We start from the raw sequence: 23,259 nt of genomic DNA on the forward strand, positions 1-23,259 counted from the left end.
AGGCCATGCTAGGTGCCATGAAGCACAATAAGCTGGGGCCAGGGACAGGAGATGCAAAGCAGGCTGCATGAAGGGGTTCACACTTGGCATTGGAAACATAGCGAGCAAGAAAAGCTGTCAAAATCAGCTGGATAGTCTAGTGTGTTCAAATTTGCAGAGACAGAAATTAAAACGGTGGTTCTAGAGGCAAAGTGTGGGGATAGGAAATGGGGAGTTGTTTTGTGGGTACAGAGTTTCAGACCTGCAAGATGAACAGGGTCCTGGAGATTGAGTGGCCTAAAAATGTGAATTACATTTAACAATACTTCACCAAACACTTACAAAATGTTAAGGTGGTATATTTTACGTTAAACGTTTTGTAAAAGAAAAACTTCCAGCCCCAACATAATCTAGCGCACTCGTAAGGACGAAATGGCAGGGAGGGAAAGGGGGAGACCATCAGGACATAAAGAAGCTGACACAGAGCTAACTAACCCTGAAATAGCAAGTGGTCCACGAGAACCTTCCTTTCTGTAGTGCTACACTGGACACACGCTGAAGTTCACATTCACATTCCGGATACCTGCACAGCACTGTCAAGAAATCCAGCTCAACCGAAGGGCATAAGGTTTCTTCTTGACCTTTCTGTGCTATTTTCATGCAAAAAGAAGACCTCAAAACAGATCAGCAGATTCCACGACTTAACTTGGAGAATTAGATGAACACTGTGCTAGAAGTCAGAACTGGGTAGTTTCAAATGATAGTATGAAGAGGTGGTGTCTTTAAAAGATGAAGAGGCTGCTCTGGTGGATAGATTTGAAGCACTTGTAAAAGAGGATTCATACTGCTGTTGCTATGCTTGCTCTCTGCCTTCCTCCAAGTGAGGACATAGCACTCCTACCCTGCAGAAGATACTGCCCACCATAAGGCACCATTTTGGAAGCTGAGAGCGGCCTGCTCCAGACAAATGGACTTGCCACCACTTTGTTCTTGGACTTGCAGCCTTCGGAGCTGTGAGAAATAAATTTCCTATTGCTTATAAAATCTCCAGTCCCCGGTATTTTGTTCAGCACAAAAAAGATTGAAACAAACTTTAATGTTACTTTTACTTTGATTAGGAAGTTTTAGAAATTAGAGAGAAAGGAAAAGATCCTGAATTTAATATGGTGCTATGGAGAGTACATATAGCCATGAGACTTAAAACAACACTGTGTTTTCTTAGTACAAACTATAGGTGGTCATTACCAAGGCAGTTTTCTTGGTTGATAGGAAATTTGATAATCATAACTTGAATGAGCAGAACACTGGATGGACTGGAAGTTAGAAGACTTCTGATCTTGACTCTGGCCAGCAAGCTATGAAAGCCACCATTTTCTGTCATTTAAAAATTCCCATATTACTTCCTCTAACAAAATATGTAAAAAGAGAACTTATAGTTTAAACATTTTACGACTTGCTGATTCCATTTTGAACCAGTTTTCTGCCTCTACTCAATGATATAAAAAGAACATTAGCAGATTCTATTTAGAAACCATAATATTTTCAATTGTGTCATTTCATGTATACTTCTGCATATTAAGTCAAATTATGGTTATATTTCTATAAAGGAGATCCCCATTCAAATATCTTAATGAGGATTCTCTTAGATTAATGACAGTAATTATATTTCATAATTTTTACAACTCATAAAACTATTTTCCACATGGCATTCTGCCTCAGATAAATGTTACTAGCATACAAGACAAAAACTTTATTTTCAATATGAAATAGCATATCTGAGCTTGTTCAAACTTCCAGCGCGTCAGCATTATATATCTAAGGCAGTACTTTGCCATTATTTCCATGTGGTTCTACAAACAGATAAACTACTAAGTGAACTCAAACTTTAATAACTGGAAATACTTGTACAAACATTATCTTGGCTATTATTTTTAGAGTAGGATGACAAATCCCTAGATACACAAAGCCCCCAGCAAAGCACAGCCCACCAACAGAATGCTTCTAGACCCAGTAGGTCCCTCATCACTCTGGCTTCCAACAAAGTAGCATACTATCAGTTTATGAGAATTACACTCCACACACAGCATCGCTAATGAAATAAAGTCCTGCATGAAACTAAACTGCATATGCTATGCAGTTCATGGAAGTAATGTGCAGAATCCAATTTTAAAAACCAGCTTTCAATTGTTAAGCGGGAAATCAAGGACCTACTCAGACTGAAGTGAAAGAAGATGGTGAAGGCAAGTATCCCATTGGCATGGAAACTGGCATGGTTAATGTCCTGGGATCTGTAACTCAGGGGCATATCTGTTTGTTTGTTTTTTTTTTATTTCTAATGCCCTCTTCCTCCCATTTCTCTCCATTAAAAACAGCTGCTGTGAGGACAGGGAATAAAGCTACTGGGGGCAGCAGTGAGTGCTCAGCACATAGAATGTGGGCACAGGATAAGCACTTGATGGTGAACAACGAATGAGCTACTGTCCCTTCCTTCTATCCTCCCATAGGTGGGAGGAAAGAGGAAAGCAATGGCCAATATACACCTCTCTCCAGAGGAGAAAAGCTCCGAGCTGTGTTGTGTCAGAGCTATGCTGTGAACTGCCCCTGAAACAAAGCCCTGCAGCTCATACGGACTCAAAGATGGAAACGTGACAGAAGTAACCAGCAACTGGGAGACCACTGCCTAGGTGAGCATGATTTTCCCTGCCAGTCAGTATATGGCACCACTCCTTCAAAATTCTCCTCAAATAACCTGACTCTGCCCAGTTCTTGGAGAATTTTTCTGAAAACTTAAGGCTTCTATAAATGCCTCTGTCTGAGGACAGTGTGAACACCGGCTTCTGAGAGCCAAGCTTTTGGTAGCAGGGCAGAATATTTATGAAATTAATAAGCAACAATCCTATCACCAGTGAAAGATAGCTTCAGTGTAAGGCCCAGTCTGGTGTGTGCCATAGGACTACGTACTTGGGCAGGTGGCAGAAAAGACTGCTGGAATTCAAACATACTTGTAAAAATGCAAGCTCATAGCCATATATTGAGATCCACAAATGGCTTAAAGTTAAGGTAACATGTTGCTTACAAAAATGATAAACCATAAAACTTGATACACAACAAAATTTAATATTTTTCTGATTCATAAATGGCTTTTCATTTTTAGCTTTTAGCTTATACTTTAATTTTGTGGTCTCATTTTCACTCATCCAATTTCCCAAGCTGATGTATTCATGTGCTCTTTTGACTCAGTAACATTGCTTATGGGAGCTGCTCCTAAGGAAATAAGTCTACATAGAGAAATGTCTTAGAAGGAAAAATGTTCTACTTGACATCCTTTACATCCCTCTGCCAAGCGGGGGTGTCTCTCTCTCTCTCTCTCTCTCTCTCTCTCTCTCTCTCTCCCTGTAAAAAGATTAAAAAATAAGAAACATGCTTTTCGCTGATAAAATTTACAATTTCAAGCAGCTGTTAGGAAAACAGAACAGTCTCATGAAGAAATATCTAGGATATTAGGCATGAACCCAAGAAAGGAACAACAGTGACAATGCCTAAATGATGGGAAATGCATGTAAAAATTTGCATGGAGGGTCCAGAATTGTTCAAGGAGAGAAGAATAAGAAAACAAAACAAAACAAGGAATTGAAAGAAAAATATTAGGGGAATCACAACTCTAAGGAGATAGGGAGATTTGAAATATCATCAAAAGATCATTAAAACTGTCCAGCGAGGATTAGAGTGTAAAAGGCAAACCAGGAATGCGACAGATTCATTCTAACACATAGTTGGGAGCAGAACCCCAGTTGTTTTATATAAAATCTAACACTCTAGTGCTGACTTCAAAGTTACATGTGTGCCCACCACGAAGAAGGAAGAGGTAACCAATGCCTAGGAGAAGGTGAGGGCTTCCCTAAAGGCAAGGAACAGAACAGTTTCTAGGAGTGACAGGTAAGAAGAGGGTGGACAGTGTGATGAGAGGTGGAAGCAACAGTTTGGATACTAGGAATGGTGAACACGGTCCAAAAGTACCAAGTAGAACCACTGGGTAAAGAGAAAGAAGGACAGACGCAGCATTCCTGGGGTGAGGAGAATAAAATGCACAGGAGGTACAGAGACAGGAGACGCAAGAGCACATGGGACTAATGAATATAGTAACTATAAAATCATGACAAAATTCAACCGAGACATAGGCAGAGCTAGCTTTGAAGGGAATGGGACACATCTCCAATACAGGCAAGCATAGAAAATTGTACAAAAGTAGGCATTTTTCTGGTGTTCATGAAGGCAAAGAAAACTCACCAATAGATGGGGTGAGAGTATCCTCCTCAATCTCCAGCAGCTGGCAAAGTGAAGTTGCCCACCCAAAGGTTCCTCCAGGATAAGCTTGCTCTCAAAGAGCTCAACCCCTCTGAGGCAAAACCAGTAATCTCTGAATTGGCTGGCAGTGCTCCTACCGAGGTGCAGTAACTTCTCTGCCCAGCGACTGTTGGCAGCGCACATTTTCTGACAGGTTACACAGACCTGTATACTCTCAGTCTACTGAATTATCACTACAATGTGAAGTATGGTACACAAGCTTATAGCTAGCTACTTCCTAACTCTAGTACTTAAAGAGTCTGTAAAACAAATAATGCCTTCACAAAGAGGGCTCTATTAGCTCAAAAGTGATGAAGGAAAAAGGGTTTTGGGTTTTTGTTTTCCCTGATGCAGCCCAAGGATGTGTCAGACTGCATGCTTTCCAGAAAATAATTTCATTTCTGAATTTCCACAGCCAACCACTTTTCTAAACCTTAAGATCAGGGATTCTATTACATTCACACCCCATGAATAAAGCCTCTGTCAAAGCTAAGACACATTTATTAGGGATCAACATTACCAGTTTATATTTTAGATGGAAGGAACAGTTAGATAATTCAGCAGCAAAAACAAAATATCTAGGGCCATACTGGAAAGAAAATAATGTGGTTTCTTTCAGAATAGGATCCAGGGTAATAAGAGGGAAACTTTACTTTCAGGGAGTATATTTTCAGTTTTGCTGTTTTCTGGATGGTTTACTTGTTTTAGCAATAGGAAAGTTAGAATGTGGCTAATTCGAAAAAAGTCGACCAATCATCATATATGTACAGAGAGCTGTTCTTCCTCTTCTATAATTCACATGTGGATGAAATCCACATCATGGAAGCATATTTTAAGCCTCTGAATAAGAACTGGTTACAAAAAGTGCCCACCAGTCAAAAAGCTTTATCAAGGCCACCCTTGTCTCTTTCAGAATCTAAAACCCAAAGCAGAGCTATGTGTCCCTGATCTTCATCCTTCATGCCTGAAAGGAGGAACTCAAAACAGCATTCAGAAGTTAGCGGTGCTTTCTGTTCTACATTATGTTGGCTATGTGCAATGGGTCGCCACTGCAGCTACAATCCAGAGTGCCCAGGGCCATGCCACATCCTTTTTTCATTCTACAATGACATCAGGGTAGACGGGGAGGGGGTCACCCATATCTTCATTGCTTATTATTTCCCATCCCCATGGATCCTACAAAAACTCTGAGACCCCTGGACCATGGAGAATGTGTAGAAGAGAGGGCAACCGCAGCACAGCTTCTTGACCTTTACACCTGCTACTTTGCTCCTAGGACACACCGGGAGTGGTGCATAGAGCATTCATGTAATGGAGCTCTTTTTTCCTCCCTACGGAGTATAGTGTGCAGGTATCTGACACGTAAAGCAGGTTTGCCAGTGAAACAAATGACTGAAGAAGTCCTGGAAGAGGGAAAGAGCCAAGTGGGAAATGAAAGGGACCCCTAGGGAATTGGTGCAGGAGTCAGTTTGCTCAGAAGGAAACACACACAGTATCAAAAATAAGAGCATGCTGGCCATACGTGTGTGTGCTCTGATCCTGGGGAAGAGGGGAGAGAGTTACCTGGCTGGACAGCTACATTCAGCAGTAAGTTCTCATCACATAAAAACTGCATGTGTACATGCAGAAATGCTATACCATAGATATAATGCTCAACAAGGACAAGAAGAAAACTGGTAGTCTGAAAAAGAAACCAGAGTAGCTGAGTCTAAGTTTCACTATTCCTGTGTAGACCACACTTCTACAGGCAAAGAAGGACTGGAGGGCTCTCTTGCTTTCAGTAAGCACTTGCCTGAAAGAAATGACTGTATAATTCCACCAAAGTCACACATGCACATGGAGACATGTGGAGGACAGTAATAGTATTATTCCCACAACAAACACCAACACCGTCCATAAGTCTGTTGTGATATATTTCTACAACTGGAGTATTACTCCACAAAGAAGATGAATGAATTGCACTGTACCCATCAACATGGATAGACTGCAAACCCATAGCGCTGAAAGTAAGAAGCATGTTACAGAAAAATACACACTGTGTGACTCTGCTCCTAGAAAGGGTAAAAGTTAGGCACAACTTAAAACTCTGCAGGGTACCTAAGTTTGCGATGAACTAAAAGGAAATACAAGAGGATTATTAACTCCAATTCTTGATAGAGACCCCATCAGGAGGGGATGCTAGGAAGCAGTTGTGGTTCAGAAGACACTGAGGGACTTGAGATGAAAGTAGACTATGAACACATTTTAATACTTTTCCAACTGCATATACTTTTAGCACTAAGTCTCTTATACGCATGAACTAGTTTGAAATTAAGGTGATACAAAGAGAGAAATGATGCTGATGAGCACGAGTAATCGGTTGGAAGGAAGCAGACACCTTGACAAGAGAAAGCAAATGGCCCTAATGCAACACACAACCAAAAGGGTACCATCTGCCATGGTATACGCCCTAGAACATTGGCCACAGTGAGCTTTAATGAGCAATTACAGAGTCCCCTAGCGAGGAAAGTTAGAAAACATTGTCAAGTTCAGTCCCCACATCCTCTCTCTACAAATTCATAGTATACATTAACCTACAATGTTTCTGCTTTTTTTTTTTTTTCATTTTGTTCAACTTGGAGTTGCTCAATCTTGTGTGACCAATTCCCTTATGTAGGACTTATTATTGTTCCAAGAAAAAGCTTGAATATACCCCAAAATATGACTCCAAACAATATAAATTCTATCTTCACTCAGAAATACACAAAAGTACTTTGAAGAATAAATCAGATCTTTGCTGGGAACATTCGAGGTATACAAATCTTTCCAAAGCATTAGAATATATCATGGCTATGAATAAAAAGAAAAAGTAATTGTCTAGTTTTTTTTCTGTCTCTAAGATGCTATTTGCTGCTAACAATGCTCTGAAACACCTCACTTCCAAGGATTATATTAGAATCATGTTTCTACCAAGAGGAATGGACACGAATGTATTTGTAGCAAAGATAATTAGTACTAATAAATTCATTCTCAAAAGCTATGGGAGAAATCATATCCTTCAGTGTATAACAGATGAGGAATGCTTAAAGAATATTCAAGTAGAAGAAATGAAACATGTAGCTATATATCAATGGAGTTGCATGAGAACATCCCCTTTACATTGTCAATGAAATAAAGGTACTTGCAGAATAATGCGAATACTGGTTTTCTATTTTTTTAAAATAACAACAACGAAAGCAAACGCCTTCCCCCCACCAACAATATTTTGAGCTGCTCAAAACTGATGGAAATGAAATATGCACACTTTCAAAAGCTGGTATGTACACACACAAGGAAGAACACAGACATGTGAAGACAGACACAGGGTCAGCACTCTTTAGTCATCCAAAGGACAGAGAGGGGGTGGGGGATGGAAGTGATCTGCTTTACCTTTATACATCCATTTATTGCACTGCTTTATTTTTGCTCTTTATAAAAAGCATTAAACCTTTTCATGAGTGAGATTTTTTTTTTCAAGTGAAAACAACTGCACTAAAGGTAGCAGAAAATCATCAGAGAAATGAGATGCAGGAAATCAACATGGAAGCAAAACTAATGCTCAGGTAAATAAAACCAGCCAACCAACAAAGTACCTTCCTTAACAGAAAGGCCTCCATCAAGAAAGGGCACTGTAATGGGTTTGGATATTCATACTTCACTGGAGAAAAGTCTGCAGAAATATCTACAAAACTGGTAAAGGCAGTGAGAGCTTCTGAACTGCCACGCATCAAGAACAATTACAAAGAGAAGCTTAACGCCCAGGCAAATTGAAAGCTCAGAAGGGTTGAATGAAAAATGAAGGGGACTGTCTGGGAGCAAGCATAGCCTCCCACAGTCGGGACAGCATACTAGATTGAAGGTCTATAAGAAAGGTTCCTTACCCTTTAGGAGAGGCACACTTGCAAATTCTTTATGGAATGCACCATGCATTTGCTTACTGCTTCAAGTATATATAAATACAAGTTAATGTGTAAAAATGAAGTCTTACTTGTTTCCAAATGCAGCCAGTGTTATCACATGGTAGTCTAGAATAAACTTGCTTCTAAACATTTATTTATTTGTTTGTTTGTTTGTTTATGGAGAGACATGGTCTCGCTATGTAGTTCACACTGGGCTTGATCTCACTATGTGGCACAAGCTCGCCTCTAATTCATGGTGATTCTCCTGCCTCAGCCTCCTGAGTGCTGGGATCAAAGGTGTGATCCCACTCATGGCTCTAAACATATTGTTTTAACATGAGAGCAAAGACTAAGATGATATTAAGTTCTTACCCTACCTTAATATTGTAACCAAACAGGTACATAAGTGAAGACAACTTCACAGTCAACTCTGAGAAATCAGTGAAATGGAATTTGAATAACATATATTTTTTAAAGAATATTAAGTTCAGGGGGCCAGGGATTTAGCTTAGTGGTTCGGTGGCCTGCCTTGCAAGCACAAGGATCCGAGTTCAAACCCCAGGACCAAAAAAAAAAAAAAGAAAAAAAAGAATATTAAGTTCAGTGACATCTAAAGAGAGCATGTAACCAAAACTATACTGTCTATTCAACTGTGGTGGCTATTTTTTAAAACGACGAAGAATTTTTTTAATGCAAAGATGTAAAGAGTTGTGCATAATTTTATAGTACATGTGCTTCTCAACTTATGACAGGGTTATCTTCTGATAACCATTCTCCAACCTAACCTACCAAACAGGTGAGCACAGCAACATCATACAGCACAGAGCACCAGTGGTTGTCCTGTTGGTCCTGGGGCTCAGTGGAAGCTGCGCTTGGTGTCACTGATCAGCCTTCCAAGAAAGGATTGTATCATACTGTAATGGCCTGAGAAAAAGTCAAAATTCAACGCATAGTGTTTGCTGACTGCATTATGGTTTTTCCCGCCATTACAAAGTCCAAAACTTGTAAGTTCGATAAGATTATAAACTTTTAACATTAACTACATATTACCTAACAGTATTTTTCATGACGAGATTCCACAGTTCTCAGGTGCAAACTACATAGGTGACAACACAGTGTTACAGAGCAGAAGACTCAGTGCTATGCTAACTCTGCTTCCCTCGCCCCTCGGGTGAACGGAGACTGTTAGTATCGATGTTACATGTACTTGTGTGACTTGGTTAGTAAAACGATTAAATTATAACCTACCTATGTGTGTGTGCTTGTGAAGATGGTCATATCCTGTTACTAAGCAGAAATGTTAATTGTTTTTATCTAGTCATTAAACTTGGGCTTGTTGTGTTATGTCGTAAAATGTTTGAGGAAGGTAAAACAGCTCTTTAGCAGCTTTGGTATAGGAAGTATGAAAATGCATCCAAAAAAAGTTTTAAAGGAAGTTTTGCTACATTGACTGGGTCCTATGTTTTATGTGATGCCCAAAACAATTCCACTTTGCTCAAAGTGGTCCAGGCAAGCCAAAAGGTTGAACACACATAATTTAAAGTGGCACTGTTTGGAAACTCCGGAAGGACGGCTGCAGTGTATCATTTTACAATTTGCAGCCAGATTCCATAGAGAGTAAATGATCTGCATGCAAGATTAGACTATAAGGCTGCAGGGTCAAGGAAGGGCAGATGTTTCTTGGAACCTGCTCTACCTCTGCAAATATCGTAGGAAATATTCAGGGCTCCTGTCGAGGGGTAGCTTGGACAGTGAAGGCAGCTGGTGTTTCTAAAAAATAATGATATCTGAATTTTTTTTCTATTTGAGCGATTATCTAACCTAAATTCTACTACAATATCAATGTCTTCAAATTTCAGTAATAAAAGCTGTTAAATGTCAAAGGCAGATGTGGCAATAATGAAATGCACACAGGCAACTATATTTCCTCTCTGCAGTGCCAGATGCTCACTAGATCAGTTCCCCAGACCCTAAATTGATAAATGGGGGTGTAACATCTGGACAATAGGAGACAGTTGGTTCCTTTGCGAAGGTCAGTAAATGCATATCAGGAGCACTCTTAGAGAATTATTGGAGGTATATTTAAGTGCCATCACTCTCTCGAGGTCTGAGCGTATCAGCCTCATTCACCCACACACTCCACAGAGACAAATATCCTGTCTGACATTACACAAAAGCGCCATCTACCTAGCCAGTTGCTCTTGGCTTTCTCTAGTCAGACTGTTCCACAATTAGCATACAGGGCTCCATAGCCAAGCTAGGGCTTTAATATTCCATCCAGTGGCATAAAGTTTCATCGATGAGTAAATGCGGGAGACCTGTCATGCAAAACTCAGTGCTTACAGTCAACAATACCACAGTGGACACTTAGAAATCTGTGATAAAGGTAGATCTCATGTACAGAATTCAATGGATTTTTCAAAAGTAAATAATATAGGGAAAGAAAATAGTAAAATACATCAAAGTAAATTGGATCCTGTAATAAGAGTTGCTGGCTATAATATATTTAAGTCATTAAGTTGCCTGTCACATAGTAATGAGACACAAGAATATTGTGGGTCTGAATTGTATTCTTTTACAGAAATTTAGTAAAACCTAGAACAATGCAGGAAAGGGATGTAATTCACGTTAGGATTTCAAGAGCAAGGGACTGAGGAAACTTCCTTGGAAAGAGATACACAGAAAAAGGTTAAAGACAAGAAGTCACCCAGACCGGCTGCAACTCAGAGGCCAGACTGAGGGATGGACAGACCCAAGGATACACAAGACTGAGGAGGAGGGATAAAGAAAGAGCCTGACTTGGCTCCCAGTGAAATGCATTCTACTCTCCTGGTCTCAGCCTGAGAGTTACTTTCCAGTAATCACAGATAGCCCCCTTCTGACTGCATTATCGTCCAACTGCACATGCTCTCGCATCCTTGAGAAGAGACTCTCAGGCACTGGTCTCTTTACAGCTTGGCTAAGGCCTCGTGTGACTCCTTGCCTCTCCACAGCTTCAGCGGGAGTAATCTGCAGAGACAAGCAGGGACTTTTCTTCCCAGGATGAGCACCAGGGCCACTTTATGTGGCAGCGATGATACCCACAGCTCGTGTTGATGGTAGCTGAATGAGGTCTTTACAGTAGTTTCCATAGGTAATGGGGCAATAATCACCAAATTTAAGACTTCATAAAAAATTTCGTTCTCTCAGTGAGGGAACCAAGAAACTGAGAAAAGAAATCTTCTCCTGTTTTCCTCATTGGAGAAAAAAAGACTGGCGTCGCACTGCAATATATCCAAGTGACTATGAAGACAGAATTATGGCTTAGCCCCAGGGCACAGCAAGCAAGTGTGCCTTCTCCTTGCTCTAAGTGACCATGTCCTAGGTGTGAGACACATGGGAATTGCAAACTCTTGCAGCTCTACTAAGGTGAATTCAAACTACGGGATGGGGGATAGGTTAACTAGGCTCTTAGTTAAATTTCTCTGCTTACAGGTTCTTCACATTTGGGTTACATCCTAGCAAGAGGAGGGAGCAAATACATCTGGAATTGCTATCCAAATCCTGGGGACACTGAAAGGTTTTTCCCAGAAACTCTACATGTAACACTTAATTGCTGCATTTGTGGGAAGTATTTATTTTTACCCCATATTTGATGGTGCACTTTTGGATGCGAATCATTTTCTTGTACTTTTATTACATATTTCTTTTCTTTCTCTCATTGAGTTTATTGATACATTTTAGGTATATAGTACAGTTAGTTACATTCATTATTGGGATCTTGTACCTTTACATGACAGGTCTTGGTTCTCATTTTTTGCCCTTGTCCCTACCCTCCTTTCACCCCCTACTCCCCTCCCCATTTACAAACATTTTATTTCCATTTTTTTATTTTCTCCTATTTTTTTCCTTTCCCTTATTACCTTTTTCTTTTTCAAATTCATCATTTCAAAAAGATAGGCAGCACCATTCAAGGCAAAACAGGAAGAAGGGCTTTGATGACACCCTTTAAGCACCACCTCACAGAAGCTAATGGAAACTGCATTACAGTGCTGAACTTTCTGATCAGACGACAGTGGCTATGGCTATGAGATCTACCCTCACCCTTCTGTCTCTGTAAGCACAGTACCAAGGCTCCTCCAACAACCCGCTCTGTTCTAAGGGTGGCTTCACCTGGTCCTTACTTGTCTTTTCAATCTTCAAACTCAAGATTTTCCCAAACAGAAAGGCCTCAGGTTTTTCTTTCTCTTATAAAGTCCAAGATAGCATATGCTCACATATGCTTGACTTTTACCCTAAACTCTTAAAGGCAAGCTCAATTTTCTCACTCCTATGAGTTGAATGTTCTAACTCATCAAGTGAAATTTCAATGTAAAGAAGATGAAACTGGTTCTCAAAGCTGCCATACACTGGTTAAAGAAAAGCAAAAACGACTCCACACCAAACCAAACCAAAACCAAACAGCAAAAAAACCCAAAGAATTGCCTATGGATAGTGAAAGGATTTCAGGGCTTCCAAGTGCTATGGAGTGAGAAAATAAATTTTAAAACCCTTTCTTCAGTTAAATACAGTTGTGAAATATGCAATGTAGGTTAAGTTTTTTGTCATCAAGTAAACATAAAGCCATCATTCAAGAGTAACTACTACTCAGTAATATTATTGCAGTATGCACAGTAAGCTAATTGTAATTAATACAGGAGCTATATCATCTCAATGAGAGGCAACCCAAAAATACAGCTACATCAATTAAGTTTGTCTTATATCCTTAGGGAATATTGCAAAAAACTAACAGATGACAGAATACAGATAAACCCTAAGATAGGTTGACAACACATAATGACATCTGGTGAGTTCAATAATCACTATATCACATTTTCAGCATGTTTAACAAAATAATACTACAGGGTCATGAAATCTTGGCTCCCTGATAATATTCAAATATGCAGCATTAAACTTAACATGAAAGGGATATTTGATTGGCAGTGATTATTTTAGTGAAAACATTCCTAGGAAGCTAATAATCGCTTTTCTTATGGTTATAAAGAACAACTACAGAAACTTAACTACCTCAATTGGTTTGAAATCATCAGATTATATATACATATAATCTTCTACAGCAAAATGACTCCTTTTGGATGAGATGAAAATCCAATATTAATAATTGAGTGTTATCTAGTGTTGTGGAGGGACAAATCTCTTTGAAGGGATTACTGCATTGTTTCCAACAACTACAGTACATTATTTTCATAATTAGTAAAGCGAAGTTCTTCTGGTTCACAATTACAAAGATTTTGCTATCCTCAATTGTTTGTTGTCATTGTTGGTTTTTGAACCCCCTGCCCCCAATAATGTGATTCTTGGGGCATAGAATCATCATTTCTTATCCAAATACTAACAGGTGAATGTTTCCATCACCATAACCCTCTCCAAAAGTAATCCCTGATGTGATACACCATTGTAAGTCTGCCCAAATCCCAAATGAGGCAAGGTTAGGCTGGGATCCAGAGTAATGAGAAGCAAAATTCAAAAGCACTGTATTTTCTTATGATTAATCAAATACTTTAATTCATTCTTAAAACTGGGGTCCACCTACAGTACTAAAATTCTACAAATAACTTATGTCATAAAAAAATGGTCAAGTCACTATAGTCTGTGGACTGAATCTAGTCCATTTCCTAGTTTTGTAAATAAAGTTTTATTGGAACTCAGTCATTGCTCAGTTGTATACGCAATATTTATAGTGGCTTTCCTGCTTCAACAGCAGAGATGGATTTTGCTATGGAGACATTACAACCCACAAAGTTAAAAATATTTTTAGTTAACTCTTTATGAAAAATTCTGTAATACCTGCTACACATGAATCTCTCAATCAGCATATTGGTGTACAGTGAGCTTTCTATTAAGACAATCTCAAAATGTGAAAATCGTGTGTGTCCTTAACATGAGCAAAGGTCAATGCTCCTCTGCTTTCTGGGAAAAAAGAACAGGGTTTCCATGTTCTCCAAAGGCAGTACTGGTTTATTCAGGTACATTTTGAAACAAACAAGGTCATAACACATCCATCTTTTGCCTCACTAAAAGTTGGACACTTTTATCTGATATGTCTGGCAGCATTTCCTAAACACCAGCAACTCCTTGGTGGGAGGGTTTCCAGAGTAAATTCCTGACTCAGTCCTTTTCACTGACCAAACTGTGCTCTTTACCCATCTGATACATGGTACTGATAACTCCTTGGTTTCTCAGAGCTTTTAGGAAAGCTAGGATGCTAATTTTTGTTAAATTCTAGTACCATGATTCACATAGAAGAACTCAATGACATAGAAAACAATGAGAGAAAATTCAGATTTTCATTTTCCCCAGGAAACTCCAAACTGTGTAAGAGTGAACAAGCAGGCTCGCACATGCTTGCAATACTAGCACTCTGGAAGACAGAGGCAGGAGGATTGCAAGTACAAGCCCAGACTGGGCACCTTAGTGATTTAGTGAGATTATGCCCTCCTAAAATAAAATTGTTTTGTAAAGGTTGGGAAAGAGGATCAGTGTGAAGCTTCTAGGTTCAATCCCTAGTACAACAAAAAATAAAACAAAAGAAAAAGTGAATAAAAGAGAGACTGTTCCCCAACCTGTTTGCACATCACAGACTAGAGCCTAACACGCCAAGACTTGTCATTTATCCAGTAAAACCTGGCACACATTTTAAGCAAAATATTTAATAAATCGATGTGCCTGAAGTGATGCAAGTAAGAGAAAACTATGCAAAGCACCTAGCATGGTGCTGAGCTCTGTGGGAGGTATATCAACCTCTTTATTTATTGAGCTGCTTTCCACTAAATAAATCTCATCACGAATTCAAGTCAGCTGTATTGTACTTCAACAGCCCAAATCATGTCAATTTCACGTTCCTACTTATTTTAGGTGTGGAGAAATTGACCATAATTTTGGAAAGAGTAAATAAGTAAACCTATAAATGTATACATACAGAAAATATGATCATACTTAATGTAATAGTTCCATTTGTATAAAGTCATGTATTAAATAATTTTTGACAAATAGAATCCCTCTAAATGCAAGGGTAACGGTACAGGTGAGAAGGTAACCGAATCAAAAGAATTTTATACAGTAAAATCTGTCAGCTCTTTTGTTGGGATGTCACATGTACATAAAGGGAGTTTGCTAAAGGGGACTATAATTGTAGACCAAAAACTCTTAAAATACTGATTGTGGTCTGTATTCAAATGTAGATATTATGCATGCTTATCAAGAAGTAAAACCTAGATGGGTGAAGGGAGGGTAGGGTCAAGGGGAAAAAAAATGAGAACCAAGACCTGTCATGTGACGGTACAAGATCCCAATAATGAAGTAACTGTACTGTATCCCTAAAATGTACCAATAAACTCAATAAAAAGAAAAAGAAAAAAAAGTAAAAACTAGAGAAATCTAAAGCAACCTTTCATTTTACATGGTATACAGACATTATTTTTGCTTTAATAGAATTTCTTTAAATTTCATGACAAACATCTTTCACATTCCAACACTTGTCACATGTCACAACTAAAGCTGGTAGCATTTCAGCAACATTTCACAATTTCCATTAAATACTAATAAAGTATGTACTTCCACTGAAAAAGCTAAAATTCCACAACGAGCTCTACCCAAGCCTAATGGAGGAAAGTATTTTTTTCTCAAAGCCACATGACGTGTTCTGCGCTGTGGAGCTTTGGCTTAGGCCAGTCACTCAAGCAGGAGGGGATGGCGAGCAAACTTATGACTTGGCTTTACTTATTTACTCTTTCAACTCCAATCTACTTTATTTTCTCATGAGAAGCTGTCTAAAATAACAAATTAACTACCTACAATTTGACTACAACAAAGGGGGGCAGAACATGAGACTCAGAAGGAACTGGCAGCCAAAACCATATTTTTTTAGCCACACTGGAGTCAGCATCAGAGAAAGCTCCAGAAGCGCAAATGTTCATTAACACCCAGACACCAAAATGGAAAGAGCCAATAACTGATGAATCTGCAGGTGAAGATGTTGGCTCTTTACTATTTTCATGGTGTGAATGAATGAATCACAAGTTTTATTTTAAGGGAGTTGAAAGTATCATCAGCAATTTCATGTGACAATATTTACTCCTCCAGGAAAGGGGAAAAATACCATTAAAAATAATTCCTTCATTTTCATATTCAGATTCAGAGAGCAAAATAAATTATCAATAAATTTCATCTTCCACTAGGACTTCAGGGCATTAGCCCACATAGCTTGAGATACCCTAATAGAAGGGTAATACTATATTTGTAGGTGCTGATCAAATGGAATGAGGTGACCCATGTTCAAGTGGGCAGAGAGATCTGAACTCCAAGAACACAAATAACAAACAATGATGACAAGTGGAACTGGTGCCTTAAGCAGCCAATATACACCATTGATCATACTCTCGAATTCTCATTCTGTTTCTAAAACTGTTGTACCATAGGGTATCATTTTTTAACATTCAGCAAGTTTTGAAACAAATGTTTGGAGTTCACACAGAAAATACACTAAATGAGCTTAAATTTCCTTTATCTCAGTAACAGATTCCCAGGGATTAAGTAATATGAAAGAAGGAAGTGTTTACCAAAAATATGGGACTGAAAGTCTGCACATAACCTTGGAGATTATCAAACATAACTACAGGTACTTTTTAAATTTGCATACTCTTCCCATTTGAAATGTGGCACTTCAGAGTGAAAGTGTGACACGTGTAAATAGCAAATAGTGTCTCTGGAGTAAAAAACTAAAAGTGTAAATAAGGTTCAAATTGTATAACTGATAATGTGAAATGGAAAGAAAAGGGGTAAAGGAGTAGGGGAAGCGGGATAGGTAGAGGAAAGGAAAGAGGGGAAAAGAAAAATATGAGAAAAGAAAAAAGTGGAAACAAAGTCTTTGTAAATAGGGAAGAGTATAGTGGGTAAAGGGGTACGGGCAAAAAAAATAAGAACCAAGATATATCATATAAAGATACAACATCCCAATGATAATGTAACTGTATTGTATACCTAAAAAGTACTGATAAACTTAATAAAAAAAAAAAAAAAAAGAATGAAAGTCTGGCTTTCCAGTGCTCAGGATCTCCCTACATCATGCAGGATCCTCACTCTTTTTAAGTAAATACAACATCTAAAGTCAGGTAATCAATTCTTAGACCTAAATTAGCAAAATAATTTATTGCACCGAGAGTATAAAATTGTCAAGGATGCATAATTAGAATTATACGTACAGTGTATTAATCACCTTATTTAAAAACCATGAAAACAAGTGTCTTGTGCGTAGTGACTGAAGCTCGAGGATGAGAGCACCCAAAGGTTGTTGAGGAGAATTAAAAGGCCGTGGTACACCATGCTATTATACCCGGCACCAGCAAAACATGAAGGAGTCTTTTGTGGCATTTATGTGTGTGCTGCTATGGATTACTTTAATAGCTGTTATTCAATGAAGAAAATATGTGATAAGCTGGGCATGGTAGTGAACGCCTGTAATCCCAGCACTCAGAAGGCTGAGACAGGAGGATCGCTGCGAGTTTGAGACCAGCCTGGGCTACATAGTGAGTTCCAGGTTGGTCTCAAATACACAGTGAAACCCTGTCTCAAAAAAAAAAAAAAAAAGAAAGAAAGAAAGGAAAGAAAGAAAATATGTGATAATATCTTTTAAATTATGTGGGAGAAATATACAGTGCTATTGAAATGCAAAATCATTATGATCTATTGCTGTTGCACTGGTCATTTTTATTTCAAAGTGCAATTGATACAGTGAGAAGATAAAGTATGGATATAAAAGTATATATATCTGGTCAAAGACACTTGTCACAGGGCAGAGCTATCATTTCCTCTCTGGGAATTTAGAACGAAAACAATACTTGGCCTGGGTCAGAATCAGTCCAATAAGCAGCAAGTAGGTCCTATAAGCACCTCAAGGGGTACAATCTACTTTGGATACCACCGGGTACCTGATATTGCTTAGGGCCAGTAAAGAAGGACAAGGAGAGAATTCCAGTAGTTAATGCCACTCCTCAATTAGCACCGCAATACCTATGGAATGCTTCATTAAAATCGGACAACACTAACAGATAAAAATAATAAACCTGAGCTGGAGGTTTTGCAATGTGCGAAACTTCACTTGAATCTAGGCTCCATTGTTTCCTAACTGTGTGGCCATGGAGAAATCACCTACCTATTCTGATCTGTATCTGTAGAAAAAGTTTTCTATTACCCTCTTCACATTTGTCTCGTAAGGACAAAAGATAACAATGCACAATGTACCTCGGCCTGTCATGCTGCAAGCACACAATGAGAGTGCAGCGTAATATCAGTCTCATATCCAAACAAGATATGGGGGAGGGAAAAATAACAGAATATAAGGCTTCCGATATCTACTCCATCTTTTTTCTCCTGCCCAGTCTCCATGCCCGTGACTTCTAAGGTGTGTGGTATAGGGGGGCAGACAAGGAAATTCCTATACCAAATACATAATGGCAATTACCTGCTACCCTGCATGGCTACAAGACCTCAGGCATTCCTGTAGCCTCTCTGAGCTGTCTCCAGCCAGGCGACCCATGTGCTAGGGTAGATTGCAGAGGAGAGGGCAGTGAACAGTCCTAACACATGCAAAGTGGACTAGCAGGCTAGACACTGGAATCTGAAAGCAATTTTTATCCCTTCTTGACCTATTTCTGGTCAAAGGTATCAGTCTTTGGCCATGGCATATGAGCTGCTTTCTGAGAAGTTGGCTTCAGCAGGTTCAGAAACGGGTGCCTTACCAGCAGGGATTAAGAAGTGCCCATTAGCCATCTACCTCTGCCTGAAGAGGTTTGGTCCTGGGTAAATTAGACCTGGATAATAAGAAAACCCTATGGACTTCGTCTCATAGACCGACCAAATTAAGGTCAACAAAATAGTGTACATGTTTATTTCCTTGGTGAGTCCAACTAGCGGAAGGAAGAGACAACTGACTTTAAGAGTGGAAGCTTTTGTGCTTGATGACAGCCCTGCACATGAGAGGTTTTGAAGGTAGGCAGGGGGAAACAAGAAGCAAATATTCACCCTCTGTTCTTTCTCAATGATTACCACTACTGTTCAGTGGTATATTAAAGAGAACCTAGAGCGACTTTTGTTCTTTTTAAAAATGAAATAATCCCATTATATATAAAAAACATAGATTCATAATGATGTACAGAAAACCAAGGATTTCAACCAATCTTCATAACACTGTTTTTCTCAAACTATACTTTGAGCTAATAAACTATTTCTAATCTCTCATTATAGAAAGAAAAGCAGACTAGGAGTTGAGAAGCGTTCTAAAGCAGACAGTGAGCGTGTGAGTCCAGTATGACAAAGGGAATGATCCTAAAGGGCTTCTCACAGGTCTCTCAGTCAAAGATGAGGGCTGGCTAGAGAGCCTTTTGAGTGCTTTGCCCCTCTTGTTCTTGAAAGAGAAAGTAAAACTTCCTGATGTTACTGATCTCAATCCTGTAGGTGCACTGGATATGAGCTGCCTCTCCTTTGTAGGAGTGGCACGCAGGCTGATGGTTACTGCAGCTTCTGAAATGGAAGATAAAACCTGCTTACCCAGAGTCACTCAAGAATATTAAAAGTAAGAGGTGGGAAAACTGTCTCCACTGAACTCTGATGACATAGATGCATCTGATAGTGAGGAAGTGAGGAAGACAGGTATCCATGAGTAGCCTCACCGGGAGCTACTTAAGACATTTTATCCATGGCAGCAGTTGGTCTGCAAACACCTCTGTTTTTTCCTTATCTTAGGTTTCAAAGAGGAAGTGAATTCAGTAGATACAAGTTAATCTCACTGAGTAATAAGATGGTTCATTTAAAGGGATGAATTAGCAGTATGTGTACACTGCAATGACTCGGTGGCTATGCTCAGACAAAGTGGAATCAAACTGAAACAAGAGAAGGTGATGCAGTTCTATGTATGTGTACAACTAGGGACCGACAGTACCAAACTCAAGACACAGAACAGCACGAGTAAAGGTGCTGAGGCCTTGTGCCAATACCGTTCCTCAATAGTAACCATCACTCTGACTCATACCACCATTGATAACTCTTTCACGAGCTTAGACTTTATCGTAAATGAATCATTTGATCTATATTAAGTCTGGCTCTTTTTTCTGCAGTATGTTTGTAAAAGTTCCCACACTGCTGCATGCATCAGACACTAAGGGTTTTATTGTTGGTGGTGGTGGTGCTGCTGCTGCTAGACTATGAATAAACCAATACATTTCTATCCATTCCAATGTAGATAGGTATTTGGGTTATTTTGTAGCCTGGAACTAATATAAACAAAATTATTATGAACAGTCTAGAGTATCTTTGACTTGTATATTCTTAGTGCTTCTGAAAGTGGAAATCAAGACATGGAACTTAGTATACTATGGGATTAGAATTCCAGCACTCCTGCATACAGAATTGCATACAATACATGCACACTTCCAACAACTAGGCAAAGGAAGCCTGATTAGTTAGCTGCCGTGTGTGTGTGTGTGTGTGTGTGTGCGTGTGTGTATGTGTATTTATTTATTTCTATTCTCTAGAAGCCTCTGCGTTCAGGAAATTCCTCTTGGAGGGTAGCTATTTTCCCCATTTGCATATCTGCCATTTCTTAAGCAAAATTTTGAAACAAAATACAGGAAAGCAATTTATAGCAAATGGATTCCTGAGTTTAATCTACTATCATATCATTCCCTTTTCTGAGGAAGGTAAATTAAAAAAATTCATTGCTTCTAAAAATATGCATGCACTCTGTCAATAAAAAATAATCATAATGCAATGAAGGTCTGTATAGGAAGACAGCCTGAACACCTTTAGTCAGCCTCTAACATGGCATTTGCTTTAAAGATCCAAGTATGATGATACATGCGAGCTCTGCATGTGGAACACTCATCCACAGCCAAAGGTCTGGTGAGACAAGTGCTCATCATAATTCTAATTTGTGATGCTAAAGATTGGCACTTTGGTAGTGCAACAGGTAAATGAGTTCTTCAGAAAAGAGGAAGGGTACCAATAATTTTAATTGACTGAGAGAAACAACTAAAGTCTATGAGGCAAGTGAACAACTCAAAACAGTTTTGATGAAGCTACAAAGCTCAATTAAACTCTTTTCTTCACATAAGTAGATTTTCTAATCTGCCATTTACAGCGCTTCTCTTTCTTCCTAGAGGCATCTCAAATAGCACCATCCTTGGAGGTGTTTTCCTGCCAGCTCTTTAGTGCCATCAACGGCTGATGCTGCCCTCCTGTACATACATGTATGTTTATCTGTTTGCAATCGTGGCCCCTAAAACTTTAGCTTTCTCTAACCACCAGCACCATTTTTGTGTTTTATTTACAATGGCACGTTTAAGAGATGGAAGGCAGATTTTAATTCTTTGGATTTGCAATAAAGCAAGATTTACGCAAAGTTCCCTATACCTCTGAGAGAATCCCTGGAGCCCACAGTTGCAAAACCTCATCTGCAAAAGGAATATGATAAAGGGGTCAGTAGCAGGAACCACTGCCATCTGGTGTTAAATTTCCCCAAGTCTTAGACACCTTTCTGGCTCCTCTGGGCAGCAGAGGCAGCTGCAGGTTTGTAGGCTGTGCACACCTCACTAGGTATGCCTCTCTAGTCTACTCCCAACTGCCTCCCTGGTTACAGAGAGGAGTAAATGGAATGACAATCAGACTTGGGGGATATGGGTCCAGTAAGATATTTTTTAAAATCTGAGTTGGGCAATGTTTGAATGCATGGGTTCAGGATTCCCTTCCTGGGGATATCTGGACCTCAAGGAGAGCACAGTTGTATCCTACAGACAAATTCTCAGTATTTTAGAATATTTTTATTCTGTAATGGCTGGCCACATCATGCCAAAGCACCTACATACAGACGAATAAAGTATTTCATATAAAGCCATTTGTAAAGAACAGACACTATACAAATCAGGGTGCTCTGCTCATTTCAGCTTAATGAACAAGGATGGAGTGATAGCCTAGCTAGCACACAGGAGCACAGGGCTGGTGCCCAGGGCAGGCACTCAAGGATATACAGCGAAAAATGTGAAAGTCCCGATGTGTCTGTGGAGGTGGGAGAGGGGTGCGAGGACTTAACCACTTTTCCTCTCAATTCATCTTCCACAACCTATCAGTACTCTTGGGTCCACCATTTCTCTATTCTTTCCTTGTAAATATTCAGAACACTAAATGTGGCTACTTTCAAGAGTGCTCTGAGAGAAAACTGAAGGGCCTAGGAGACTTGCAGCCAGCTACATGCTTAGTCCCAGGCCCAGGCATTACAGCTTTCCAGGCATCACGGAGACCCTGGGCTGAGGTCAGAGATCAGAAGACCTAATACTCTGGTCGATTTGTGGAGGGGGTACTCTTGTGTAGGCACCTTGTGTAGCCTAGATACATCTCTGGCCCAAATGAGTTCAACTCTGCCCCTAAGGAGCATGGGTGGTACGTGTGGCAACTGGGCAGGAGAATCCTGCTTCCAAGAAGCAGTGGTGCCTGTTCTGGAGTATTCCCAGCAGGCACTCCTACTCTGACCTCACGCCACTGGAAGTTGTTCTACCTTCTAAGTCCTCATTTGGAGGGGGCAGACTCCAGGCTGACCCAGCACAGGTAAGTGACTGACCCAGGCCTCCAAGCGGCAGGTGCCTACTCCTCCACAGTTCCCAGTTAAGTCTCTGCAGCCTCCAGTTTTCAAAGTCCCCCTGGGCCGCATCAGCTGGCACAGCAGGAAGCCATCAAACAGGGCCCCACGGACTCCTCCTCAGAAAAAACACAGGGTCCCCGGTCAGCCAATTGCTCAGGTGGCTGATCCAGGACAGACTCAACAAGTTCCTGGGCTGCGCAGCGCCTCCTGCAGCCCTAAAACCTTGAGGACGCACAGCCTTGGAGCCCCGCGCGCAGGCGGCAGCCGGCTGCAGTTCCTTCCACCTCGCTCTCCAGCTCCCACTCGGGCGTCGGCGGGAGGGAGCTCCACCACTCGCTCCAAGTCCCCAACCCT

General features: G+C 39.9%; 1 protein-coding gene across 1 annotated transcript in view; it reads right to left on the reverse strand.

The window, feature by feature from the left end:
* Dock1 (dedicator of cytokinesis 1) overlaps window positions 1-23,259 on the reverse strand; it is a 523,445-nt gene that overhangs the window by 230,709 nt on the left and 269,477 nt on the right. The window lies entirely within an intron of this gene.

Source organism: Fukomys damarensis, unplaced genomic scaffold, assembly GCF_012274545.1.
Source record: "Fukomys damarensis isolate Sample0158 unplaced genomic scaffold, DMR_v1.0_HiC HiC_scaffold_8, whole genome shotgun sequence".
NCBI classification, from domain to species: domain Eukaryota; kingdom Metazoa; phylum Chordata; class Mammalia; order Rodentia; family Bathyergidae; genus Fukomys; species Fukomys damarensis.